Source organism: Phyllostomus discolor, chromosome 10 (genome assembly GCF_004126475.2).
Source record: "Phyllostomus discolor isolate MPI-MPIP mPhyDis1 chromosome 10, mPhyDis1.pri.v3, whole genome shotgun sequence".
NCBI classification, from domain to species: Eukaryota; Metazoa; Chordata; class Mammalia; order Chiroptera; family Phyllostomidae; genus Phyllostomus; species Phyllostomus discolor.
This window is the reverse complement of record NC_040912.2, coordinates 57,591,223-57,604,093: the sequence shown is the minus strand read 5'-3', so window position 1 is coordinate 57,604,093 and position 12,871 is coordinate 57,591,223. Positions and strand designations below refer to the sequence as shown.

The window sequence follows — 12,871 nt, the reverse complement described above, 5'->3', positions numbered from 1 at the left end:
TGTTGCTTTTAAGATTTTGTATTTAACCTTTGATATTTTAAATATGATGTGTCTTGGTGTGGGTATTTTGGGGGTCTGTCATTTTTTAAAATATTGTATTCATTTATTTTTAGGGAGAGGGACAGGGAGGGAGACAAAGAAGGAAGGAGACAAAGAAGGAGAGAAACATTGGTGTGAGTGAGAAACATTGATTGGTTGCCTTTCTTACATGCCCCATCCAAGGACTGAACTTGCAACCCAGGCTTGTGCCCTAACTGGAATTAAATTGCCAAACTTTTGCTTTTGGGGACCATGCCCAACAAACGGAGCCACACAAGTCTGGGACTTTTGGGGTTTATCTTAATTTGGACTCCGTGTGCCTTTCTCTTTTACTAGGATGGGTGTGTCTTTCTCTTGCACTAGGTTATGGAAGTTTTCAGCCATTATTTCTTCAAATAGGTTCTTGATTCTTTGTTCTCTCTTCTTCTTTTGGTATCCCTACAATACATGTCACATTTGATGTTGTCCCAGAGGTCTCTCAGACTTTCCTCATATTTTTAAAAAATTCTTTTTGCTTTCTGTAGCTCTGCTTGTGTGTTTTCTGTTTTCTCATCCTCTAAATCACTAATTTAGTCCTTTGTTTCATCTAACCTGCTGTTGATTTCTTCCAGTCTATTTTTTAAAATTTCAGATTCTATATTCTTTATTTGGCTTCTATGTCCTTCTTAATGTATACTATCTCCCTTTGATTTTAAGTTCTTACGGAGATTATCCATTTTTCCTCTTATGTCCTCAGGCCTTCTTATAACCCTTGTTTGAATTCTGCACTGGTATCTTGGTTGTTTCCATTTCATTTAATTTTTTTTCTTAGGTTTTCTAAAGTTTTTTTTTTTTTTTTTTTTTTTTTAATTTGGGCATTGTTGCTTTGTCTTCCTATTCTGTCTGCCTAATGGTGTTTGTCTCTGTGTATTAGGTAGATATGAATCTGAATTTTTTTATGAAAGTTTTATATTGTAAATGTCTTGTAGGGGTCAGTAACACAATATTCCAGTTCTCCTGAGTTAGGTGCTCCAGAAATATCTCTTGTGTGGTATATGTGTGCCTTACTAATTTAGTTGCGTCTTGAATACTATTGGCTTATTTGTGGGTGGGGCTGATGTTCAGGTTGGCTATAAGAATGACTTCATCAAAGTGTATGAATGCAGGCACTGCCCCTACCACTGCCCCCTTTGCCCAGGTAATTGTCCCTAGCAAGGCCTGGTACCTGCCAGAATCTCCCTTTGGGTATTCCATTTGTGTGGCTAGTTGGGTCCAGCTTGGATATTGTCTGAAGCCCACCACTGGTTGTGCTGGATTTAGGTCTACTTAAGAGGGATTATGGTGCATGTTGATATTATATGCAGACTATTAGATATTAGATAATCAGCCATGGGTTCCCTGTCTGCAGTAACCATACTTTTAGCTGTTCGTGGCTGCCTATACTGGGCCCGGTATGCCTGGGAGGGGCCAAGCTATATATAAGGGTTGGCTTCCTTTAGTCCTGAGCCAAGAACAGATCAATTAAAGGCCCAAGGCATCCCAAGGTTCATCTCTACTTGTCTTTGGCTCTACCATCCCTCTAGGTTGCCTGGTCTTTCTTAAGAACATTCTGATATAAAATTATAGAGTGGGCTCAGGCAGGCTGAAAACTGCAGTTTCTTCCACATGGTGTAATTTTGATAGTGTGTGACAACCAGGGTCTTGAGGACAGGGCTAGAGGCTCTCCTGCTTGCAGGGTAGAGCACTCAGGCACTCAACAGGAGGAAAGTGGCCCCCAGTCCAGATCCATACTACCCAGTCTCTGCTTGACCCTAGCTCCCCAAAAGTTGTACACCATTGGTTCAGGTAACTGTAGCCACCCCTCCCCTTTGCAGAAGTGAGCTCAGCAGGGCTGGGCCACCAGGATTTGGAAAGACAGGTCAAATGAGTCTCATGTTTGGTGAATGGCAACAGCTTCACTTGCAGTGGATGAGGGAAGAATGGCTTCCAAATCAGAGCCATGCAACCCAGAGCATGTCTGAGTCCTTGAAGAGAAACCGGTGAGCTGCACAGAGCTTGGACTTTCAGAGCAATTCTCCTTGGGTGGCTGCCACTGACAGGGCCTCAGGCCATGTGTAAGTCAGACAGGGTAGGGCCCCAGGTAGTCTTCAGGGCAGACCTAGTGTTGTTCACCAGGAAAATGCCATATGGGGGTGGGAGAGTGCTCAAAATAGAAAAAGTGGCACATGTGGGATGTGCAAAAAGATGACCCTTGCTCTAAAGCCACACAACTCTGTTTGTCCCTGTGTGTTGTCAGGGATCTGCTAGTATGGCTCAGGCTAATGCCATGAGGGGGCATTGCTTTATCCAGGTAAGATGGCACCTGTGAGCCATGCTGTGAAAGTACTTAACACAAGAGTTTTGGAGGGTGTTCCTCCAGCCCTTGTCCCAAAACTGTACAACTCAGTCTCTGCCTTTATGACTGGCACCTCTCAAGCTGCTGTTTATCAGCCAAAGCCCCAGTGAGTGACTACAAGTGAGAGTTTGTGTGTTGTCTCTTTAAGAGAAAACCTAGGTTTATAGCAGACTTTTATCCCACCCTGGTAGATGGAATCTTGGCTGATTTTCAGTCAGATATTATGTGGGTTCCTCTTTCTGGTACTGGTGCTTTGAGCTGGAGAGCTCAATGTGAGACTGAGACCCCTTGATCCTCAGAGGGGACCTCTGTGGCTGAGATTTCCTTTTGTATTCTCAACCACATCACATGGATGCAAGGCCATCTTATTTAGCATCTCCACCTCTCCTACAAGTCACAATGTGGCTTCTTCTATATAGCCTTAGTTCTATGACTTATGCTTAGCTCATGTTTAGTTGTTATCTAGATTGATTGTTCTATAATTTAGCTGTAATTTTTAGGTGGACGTGGGAGAAGGTGAGTACAGCTTCCACCTACTTTGCTTCTTGGATGTTCTGTACTCATTTCTGTTAAGTATATTCTCAAGTGTGTTGCTTTTTTGTTTTGTTTTTAATGTTCTTAAGTTTTTCTTCCATATTTTTATTTGGACTATTCCAAGGTGAAAACCCTGTTTCTCAATCATATGAAGGTTTTTATTTGTTTTCTTGATCATATTATATATACACAATAATTCCAGAATTACACCTACAAAATTATTAATTTGAATGTTTCTTTCTTCCTTTTTTATATTGTTGTACAACTAGTGTTGTCCTCATTTTGCTACCATTACTATTCCCCACACTACCCACCCCCACCTCCCACATTCAATCCTACTTCCTGGCCCCCGTTGACTTTGTTCATGGGTCCTATATACATGTTCCTTGATGATCCTTCCCTTTCTTTGCCCCGTTATCCTACCCCATCTCTGGTTACTGCCAGTTTGTTCCTTATTTCTATGTCTCTGGTTATATTTGCCCATTGTTTGTTTTGTTGATTAGGTTCCACTTATAGGTGAGATCATATGGTGTTTGTCTTACACCAACTGTTTATTTTACTTAGCATAATGCTCTCCAGTTCCACCCATGCTGTGATGAAGGGTAGGAGTCATTCTTCCTTTCTGCTATGTGGTATTCCATTGTGTAAATGTACCACAGTTTTTTGATCCACTCGTTTACTGATGTGCATTTAGTCTGTTTCCAGCACTTGGCTATTATAAACTGTGCTGCTATGAAAATTGGGGTGCACAGGCTCTTTTGAATTTTGTTTCAGGATATTTAGATTATAATCCCAGCAGTGGAATTGATGGTTTTGAAAGCATTTCCATTTTTAGTTTTTGGAGGAAATTCAATATTGTTTTCCACAGTAGCTATACCAGTCTGCATTCCCACCAACAGTACACTAGGGTTCCCTTTTATCCCTCCCCTCCCCCCCCCAGAACTTATTGTTTGTTTATTTGTTTATGGTGGCAACTCTGACTAGTGTGAAATGGTACCTCATTGTGGTTTTAATTTGAATCAACCACCAACTTACACCATACACCAAAATAAACTCAAGATGGCTAAAGGACTTAAATATAAGTTGTGGCACCATAAAAATCCTGAGGAAAACATAGGCAGGAAAATTTCAGATATTCCATACAGTAGTATTTTCACTGCTGTGTCCCCTAGAGCAAAGGACACAAAGGGAAAAAAAAATAAACAAATGGAACTTCATCAAATTAAAGATTCTTCATAGCTAAAGAAAACATCAGCAAAATGAAAAGGGAGCCAACTGTATGGGAAAATATATTTGCTTTCTTGTTTCTATTTATCTTTCTTTTATTGAGTACTCATTTAATTTTATGATGATGAAAGAATATATAATGTACGATTTAAATGATTTTGAATTTGTTGAGATTTGGTATATGAGCCCAGGATATGTATTATTATATGATCTGTGATAAATGTCCTATGTGGAATTTATAGGTATATGGGTATTTGTCATTATATATCTATCTATATCTCTATATAATTATACAGTCATGTGCCACACGATGACATTTAAATTTTTTTTTAATTTTTAAAATTTATTTCTTTTTTGAGAGGGGAAGGGAGGGAGGTGGGGAGAGAAACATTAATGTGTAGTTGCCTCTCATGTGCCCCCTACCTAGGAGTTAGCCTGCAAGCCAGGCATCTATCCTTACTGGGAGTGGAACAGTTGTCCTTCTGGTTTGCATGCCAGCACTCAGTCCACTGACTGACACCAGCCAGGGCACAATGACATGTTTGTCCACAGTGAATTGCATACATGATCATGATTCTATAACATTATACTGGAGCTGAAAAATTCCTATTATCTAATGACATATGACCATCCTATGTCATAGCACAATGTACTTGTAGCAGTGGTGGTGTAAGTAATCCTAATATGCTGCTAATCACATGAACATATAACACATACAATTATGCACAGTACATAATAGTTGATAATAATAACAAATGATTATGTTATTGGATTTATGTATTGATTTTTTATCACTATTTTAGAGTTTACTTTTTCACATTATTTTTAAGACTTTATTTCTTTTTAGAGAGATGGGAAGGGAGGGAGAAAGAGAGGGAAAGAAGCATCCATGTGTTAGGGATACTTTGAGTGGTTGCCTCTTGCACCTCACCAGCTGGGGACATGGCACGCAACCAGATATGTGCCCTGACAGGCAATATAACTGGTGACCCTTTGGTTCACAGGGCAGTGCTCAATCCACTGAGCCATGCCAGCCAGGGCCTTTTTTTTTACTTTAAAAATGTTTTTACTTCCCTGGCTGATGTGGCTCAATGGACTGAGCACAGGCCTGTGACATGAAAGGTTACCAGTCTGATACCCAGTCAGGGACATGCCTGGGTTGCAGGCTAGGTCCTCAGTTGAGGGTGTGTGAGAGGCAATCTATTGATATTTTCTCACACATTTGTGTCTCTCCCTCTCTTTCTCCCTTCCTTCCCCTCTTTCTAAAAATATAAATATTTAATTTTTTTGCTGTAAAACAGTGTTTCGTATTCAGCAGCAGTCTCATTACCTCTCCTGCTTATTGCATCTCTTGATTGTATCACTTTTATACTTTATTTAATCTTGTGTTGTTTTGTGTTTATAGCCTAGGAGTAATAGGCTGTACTACATAGCCTAGATGTTTAGTAGGCTATATCAGCTACATTTACGTAAGTACACCCTATATACTATCACACAAATAAAAAATTGCTCAGTAATGCATTTCTCAGAACATATCCCAATTGTTAAACTGCACATTACTATAGGTATCTGCAGATATATGTCAAAATTCTCCATGTTTTATCCCATTTCTTTCCTATTTTTCTTTATCTAAGTCCTTGTCTGCTACCTTTTAAATCTGGATCTTCTATTGATCTGTTTCTATTGACTATTTTTTCTCTCAATCATTTATAACTTTCCCTCCTTCTTCACTTGCATGGTAATTATTGAATTTTTTGACCAGACATCATAGCTAAGTTATAGATGTTTTCCTCTAAAAACTGTTATTTTTTGTTTTTGCAGGAAATTCATTTACTTGCGAATTACCTTGACTGTACAGTTTGGTTTTTGGCTTGCTGAACTGTGTTGCTTTCAATTTTGCTCTCATTTCTGGGGCAAAGTCTTTATTTTTGAAGCACACTGTTGACTATGGTTTGTTGTTGTTTTTTTTTTTTTTTTTGAGCTCTTAACTGAAGGGATGTAATAGTAACTAAGGTCTCTTCTCTCCCATTAAACTTAATCTCTAGCCTTCTTTTCTCAAGTGATAGATAATCTTTGAGAATGTAGCTCCGCTTTCCTACTTTGCAGAAGTTGTTCTCTGAAAGGTTCTCAAAAGGATGGCTCAATTTATAGTTATCACGAGAATAGCCAAGATCTCAAAGAGAATTTTTATGCAGATTTTTAGATCCTTTTCACTGTACTGCCTAATGTCTAAACTCTGTCTCCAAATCATAGTGGCTATGACAACCCTGATCACTAGTTTCCTGCCCCCAAAAATGCAACTGTTCATTTGACTCATTTTCCCAAAAGGGTGATTAAAAAAATGTTTACAGGGAGGAAACTGGATTAAATGTATTTTCACTTTATGTGCTTTCCTTTGTTCAAGTTTTAATGTATATTTGTCCATGTTAAGTTGTATACAGTATGGTATAGTCAAATAGTAACTATTCCAGTATGACTAAAAAGAGTAGGATCTATCTAGTTTTTAAAAGACTATTTATTTTTTAGAGAGAGGAACGGAGGGAGGAAGAGAAAGATCAATGTGTGGTTGCCTCCCATGCATCCCCTACTGTGGACCTGGCCTGCAACCCAGGAATGTGCCCTAGACTGGGAATCAAACTGGTGACCCTTTAATTCACAGGCGAGCACTCAACCACTGAGCCAAACCAGCCAGGGCTCTCTAATTATTTTTATTTAATGTTTTACTGTTATGCTATAAATGTTCTCTCTTTTGTTGGGGAGGGGGGTTGTGTAAAGTCTTGCGTTCTCATTTTTTGTTATTTTATTATTGTATCTTTGCATGACCTTTAGGTTTTATTTTTTTATATTAAAATGTGTTTGAATTATCAGAAAGAGCTATTAGAAAAATTTCCAGGATAGGAGAGATGTGGAAGTGTCACAGGTAACCAGATTCTTAGTGATCGGGACAAAGAATTGAACCAAACACCCAGAGTTCATAGAAGAGAACATGGGAGCAGGCCAACTCCAAGCAGAGATTGACCTCATGGGCTGGAGGAACTCTATTCTTACAGGGCAGATCCTTCCTGGCTAGTTTTGGTGGGCTTTTACTGAGCATGTACAAGTAGTTGCATTACTTTAAAGCTACTGCGCATGTGGTCTCCCATGATCCTCCCCGATTGGCCACCAGAGGAGAGGGCCCCACAGTGCTACCAAATTGACCCCCGTTTCTCCTGGGGTCCCCCTGTACTAGGTTCACCTTTCCCTTCACCAGAGAATTATAGCTCTCCATGTTAGAGATTGGTGAAAAAGAAAGGCGTTATTTGTTCAAGTTATACAGACTAAAAGTAATGACTTAATGTCTTTGTCAAAATCCCAAAGTCCCTTAGAACACCCACAAACACACACAGTCCTTCCTTCCCCCCTTTGCCCAGTCTGGGGTACTGTATCTCAGGAAAAGAAATAGAAGTCCATGGCTCAGGCAGATCCCGGTTCTTCCCAGTAATCCATGCTCAGCTGGTAGGCCTTCCTCGGTTCTCAGCATCGTCGACTGTGTTGTCGGGATCTCCAGCTAAAGCCATGTGGTGATTCTTCTCATGGCTGCGGGGTGTGGGGCCCCCCCCCCCCCCCACTCTGGCCAAAGCACATGGTTCTCCTCACTGCCACAGCCACATGGTCCCTCTCCTTACATGGCTGTAGCTGCGTGCTTCTCTCCAATGGCTGTCGAGTCTGGGTTTAAATATCCTTCCAGCTGTACTGGGCTCCATCATGAGTCTGCGCAGGGGTGGCCCCATGTCATGGAGCCAATCATCTCCAAGCTCTCACACAGGCGCTGTAATTAGGGGGAGTTGCCTCCCAGTTACATCCTGGGGGGAAGTCCCTTCTATCCTCCTGGCTCAGAGCATGGCCACAGCTATTTAACATATCTATGCAACCAGTTAAAGGTTATAGATATGTTAAATGACCATGCCAGAGGTTAGCTGCAAAGGTTAGTTGCTATGCAAAACAGCTCTGAATGGCCCTGCTCCATGTGTCCCTTCCTCCAACTCACACCTGTAGTGGAGGGTGAGGACATCCTATATATCTTTCTAATATTTCCTGGACACCTTCAGTTCTGGACCCCATTACAAATCCTTCTTTTGGGGACCCTCTGGCTGCATCCTCCTACAGAAGGATATAGTTGGCTTTTCTGGTTTCACAATTCAAGGGTTACCTCTTCTGGGGATATTTGCTAAGTGCAGTTTTTAAGATATATTTTACTATGTTGTCTGTTTTGTGTGTGTTGTGTATATTTTCTAGATTTCTGTAATTCTTCAATGTTATCACATTTCAGTAGGAGCATTATCATCAACTTCTTCCTTCTTTACTTCATAATCAGATTCTCTCTCCAAAGAATTCCACAACCTTTCTCTCTCTCCTAAATTCAGTTTCTGCTCAGTATTGCCACTTCTAGGGAAGGGTACTTTTCAGGTCTCTTTTTTGTTTATACTATTTCATGCCCTGGGACCCTGGTGGTCTCAGACTAGATCTCCATTTTTCCCAATCCCAATGCTGCTTTCTACTTTTTGATATGTAACTTTTTGGTTTTCTCTGGATTTTATTTCCTTAGGACCCCTTTAAACTCTCCACTTTTCTTTGTAGATCCTCTTCAATCTGCTGTTCTGTGTATATTTCCCATTCATTCATACAGTGGAGTTTGCTATCTTCTCTGTACTATAGTTATGCTATAGGAGTAGGTAATGGGTGTTTTATTTGCTCTCCTTCTTTCATGTGGTTTAAAGGAGGACATATGGGAAAAATTAGCCTAGATGGTTATCATTAGTAGCTTTATAGCACTCCATTGCATTAAATAAATCATAATTTTTATGAAATACTATATGGTCTACTATTGATGGACCTTTAGAAGGTTTGTAGTGCTTTGCTATTCTGAAAAAAAAAATCAATCACTAGGGCTATTGTCATTTAATTTATTGTCTAAGAAACTTTGGAAAAGAAGATACTAAGAAGACAGCTCTGCCACTTTTAACTGTGCTGTTCTGGTAAAATTGGGTACTCTATCTTGCATAAAACATAAGTTCCTAAAAGATGAATTAAAGTATGAAAGAGTTCATGCCTATAAATTTTAAAATTTATTGCCAATTTGCCCTCCAATAAATTTTACTAAATGGTTTGTGAAGGTGTCTTTTACCTACATACTCATCAATGCTGAGTGTTGTACAACCATTTGAAAATTCTGCTAATCTAACTTTTAAAATTTATTTTGTTCTTTTAAGATTTTATTTATTTACCTTTAGGGAGGAGAAGGAAGGGAGAAAAAGAAGGAGGGAAACATCAATGTGTGGTTGCCTCTCATGCACCCCCTACTGGGGATCTGGCTCACAACCCTGGCCTGCATGTGCCCTAGACGGGGAGTTGAACTGTTGATCCTTTGGTTCGCAAACCATCACTCAATCCATTGAGCCACACCAATGAGGACTCCTAAATGTGATTTTAAAACATTTTATCTACATAAACATACATTTAAGTGAGCGAAGTTTAGTACAAGTACTTAAATCCCTAATCTTATCAGAATTGGATTTCCTTAACTTATTTAGTTGGTAAAAAAATAAATCTCAGTTATTTGATTACTAGTGAGTCTCAGATTCTTTATGTACGTTCAATGGTCATTTGTATTTCTACCATAAATTTCTTATTAATATTTTTTCTCTCTCTCCACTCAGATGTTTGACTTTTCAATGATTTATAAAATCTGTTTATACTAATTAAGGACTGTTCCAGTTATCTATTGTTATATAACAAACTGTTTCATAATTTACTGGCTTAAAATAACTACAAGTTTATTATATCACATGATTTTGTAGTTTAGAGTTTTAAGTACTGCTTAATTGGGTGATTCTTCTCCATCCAAGTGACAATGAATTACCATTGAATTATTCAGTGGTAATTATCTGGAAGCTGGCATGCTTAGTGGTGCCAAGATGGCCTCACTCACATGGCTATCTGTCACCTTGGCAAGAATGACTAAAAGGCTCTGCTCATCTGGGTTCCTATTTCTGTCCATGTAGTCTCTCTAGTAGGTGGTTGTACTTCTGTAGGAGGATGCAGCCAGAGGGTCCCCAAAAGAAGGATTTGTAATGGGGTCCAGAACTGAAGGTGTCCAGGAAATATTAGAAAGATATATAGGATGTCCTCACCCTCCACTACAGGTGTGAGTTGGAGGAAGGGACACATGGAGCAGGGCCATTCAGAGCTGTTTTGCATAGCAACTAACCTTTGCAGCTAACCTCTGGCATGGTCATTTAACATATCTATAACCTTTAACTGGTTGCATAGATATGTTAAATAGCTGTGGCCATGCTCTGAGCCAGGAGGATAGAAGGGACTTCCCCCCAGGATGTAACTGGGAGGCAACTCCCCCTAATTACAGCGCCTGTGTGAGAGCTTGGAGATGATTGGCTCCATGACATGGGGCCACCCCTGCGCAGACTCATGATGGAAGCCCAGTACAGCTGGAAGGATATTTAAACCCAGACTCGACAGCCATTGGAGAGAAGCACGCAGCTACAGCCATGTAAGGAGAGGGACCATGTGGCTGTGGCAGTGAGGAGAACCATGTGCTTTGGCAGAGTGGGGGGGGGGGGGGGCCCACCCCCCGCAGCCATGAGAAGAATCACCACATGGCTTTAGCTGGAGATCCCGACAACACAGTCGACGATGCTGAGAACCGAGGAAGGCCTACCAGCTGAGCATGGATTACTAGGAAGAACCGGGATCTGCCTGAGCCATGGACTTCTATTTCTTTCCTGAGATACAGTACCCCAGACTGGGCAAAGGGGGAAGGAAGGGACTGTGTGTGTTTGTGGGTGTCCTAAGGGACTTGGGATTTTGACAAAGACATTAAGTCATTACTTTTAGTCTGTATAACTTGAACAAATAATGCCTTTCTTTTTCACCAATCTCTAACATGGAGAGCTATAATTCTCTGGTGAAGGGAAAGGTGAACCTAGTACAGGGGGACCCCAGGAGAAACGGGGGTCAATTTGGTAGCACTGTGGGGCCCTCTCCTCTGGTGGCCAATCGGGGAGGATCATGGGAGACCACATGCGCAGTAGCTTTAAAGTAATGCAACTACTTGTACATGCTCAGTAAAAGCCCACCAAAACTAGCCAGGAAGGATCTGCCCTGTAAGAATAGAGTTCCTCCAGCCCATGAGGTCAATCTCTGCTTGGAGTTGGCCTGCTCCCATGTTCTCTTCTATGAACTCTGGGTGTTTGGTTCAATTCTTTGTCCCGATCACTAAGAATCTGGTTACCTGTGCCCACCTGTGACACTTCTATTGTTTCAAGTCAGGTATCCAAGACACAGTGTTCCAGGAGTGAAAGTGTACAGTCACCTAAGGCCCAGCCAGGCCCAGAAATCAGCACAGCATCTTCCCAATTCCAACATTCAAAGCAATCCCAGGTTCACTTTAGTGGGAGGGGACTTAGAGTCCAGCACTCATGGAAGTGGTGCTGAATAATTTGCAACCATTTCAATCTATCATGAGAATTCCAATGTTTTCCTGACAAATACATTGCAGAGAGCTTTTTCTGCTTATTTTTGGTCTTTCAATGTTCCACTGTTTTGTTACATAGAAGCGTTGAATTTTTTTTTAATAAAATATTATGATACTTGTATTTTTATATGGCTTTTAGGTTTTGTGTCATGCTTAGAAAGGGTTTTCCCATTCAAAATTAATTTAAAAATTCCCCTATTTGTATTTCTGGTGTTTATTTGGCTTTATATTGGTGCACATGTTTGGTATATGATATAATATGAAGTCAGAACCTATGGAATATTTTCCAGGATAAGAAGAAAATGAATGTTACTCTTTTTTTTCTTTTTATTTAACTTTATAATTTTTCCATGAACAAGTTACATCTGGTATTTATTATACTAGTAAAATATCATTTTAGATGTACCTTAACATAATTTGGAAAACTAGTTCTGTAGAAATGAACTTTTCTCATAGATGTTCAAAGGTTGGACTCTGTTAAACTGCCAAAACTATTTAAAGAGTATTTACCCTGGGCCTAATTGAATTATGCTCTCATTTTTTCTTTATTACTGAATTCCATGAAGTTTTAAAAAGTAGCTCCGGCTGGTATGAGTCAGTGGATTGAGCACCAGCGTGCAAACCAAAGGGTCACTGGTTTGATTCCCAGTCAGGGCATGTATCTAGGTTACAGGCCAGGTCCCCAGTTGGTGGTGCCTGAGAAGCAACAATGTATTGATGTTTCTCTCCCTCACTTTTTTCCTCCCTGCTTCTCTGTCTAAAAATAAATAAAATAAATTTTTTAAAAAAGTATTTGTTCTTTGTCCATGGGTCCTTCATACAAGTTCCTCGATGACACTTACCCTTCAGTAAATTGCACAATAAAAAACAGTGTTATGTTCTCCTGTTTTGAAAGACCTCTTTGGTTGCAATCTGTTATTTTCAATTGGTTCCAGAGTTTTGGCTTATTATTTAGATCTTCTTAAGAAGAAAGCAATACAGACATCAGTATAAAGATTTCCCAGTTTGGATACTAGGATTAATTTTCCAGTTTGGATACTAGGATTAGCCCATGAAATAAAAAACTTTCTTTAAAGGTTTGATTAATGTCATTTTAGAGAGATGGAAGGGAGGGAGAGAAACATTAATGTGTGAGAGAAATATCGATTGGCTGCTGCTCATATGCT

General features: G+C 40.0%; 1 long non-coding RNA gene across 1 annotated transcript; it reads right to left on the bottom strand.

Moving 5' to 3' along the window:
• Positions 1 to 8,625: 8,625 nt before the first annotated feature.
• Positions 8,626 to 12,308, bottom strand: LOC118497136. The gene is made up of 2 exons (XR_004899679.1): positions 11,482 to 12,308; positions 8,626 to 10,239 (listed from the first exon to the last, which is right to left on the bottom strand). It is a non-coding gene; the product is annotated as an uncharacterized LOC118497136 (long non-coding RNA).
• Between the last annotated feature and the right edge of the window lie 563 nt (positions 12,309 to 12,871).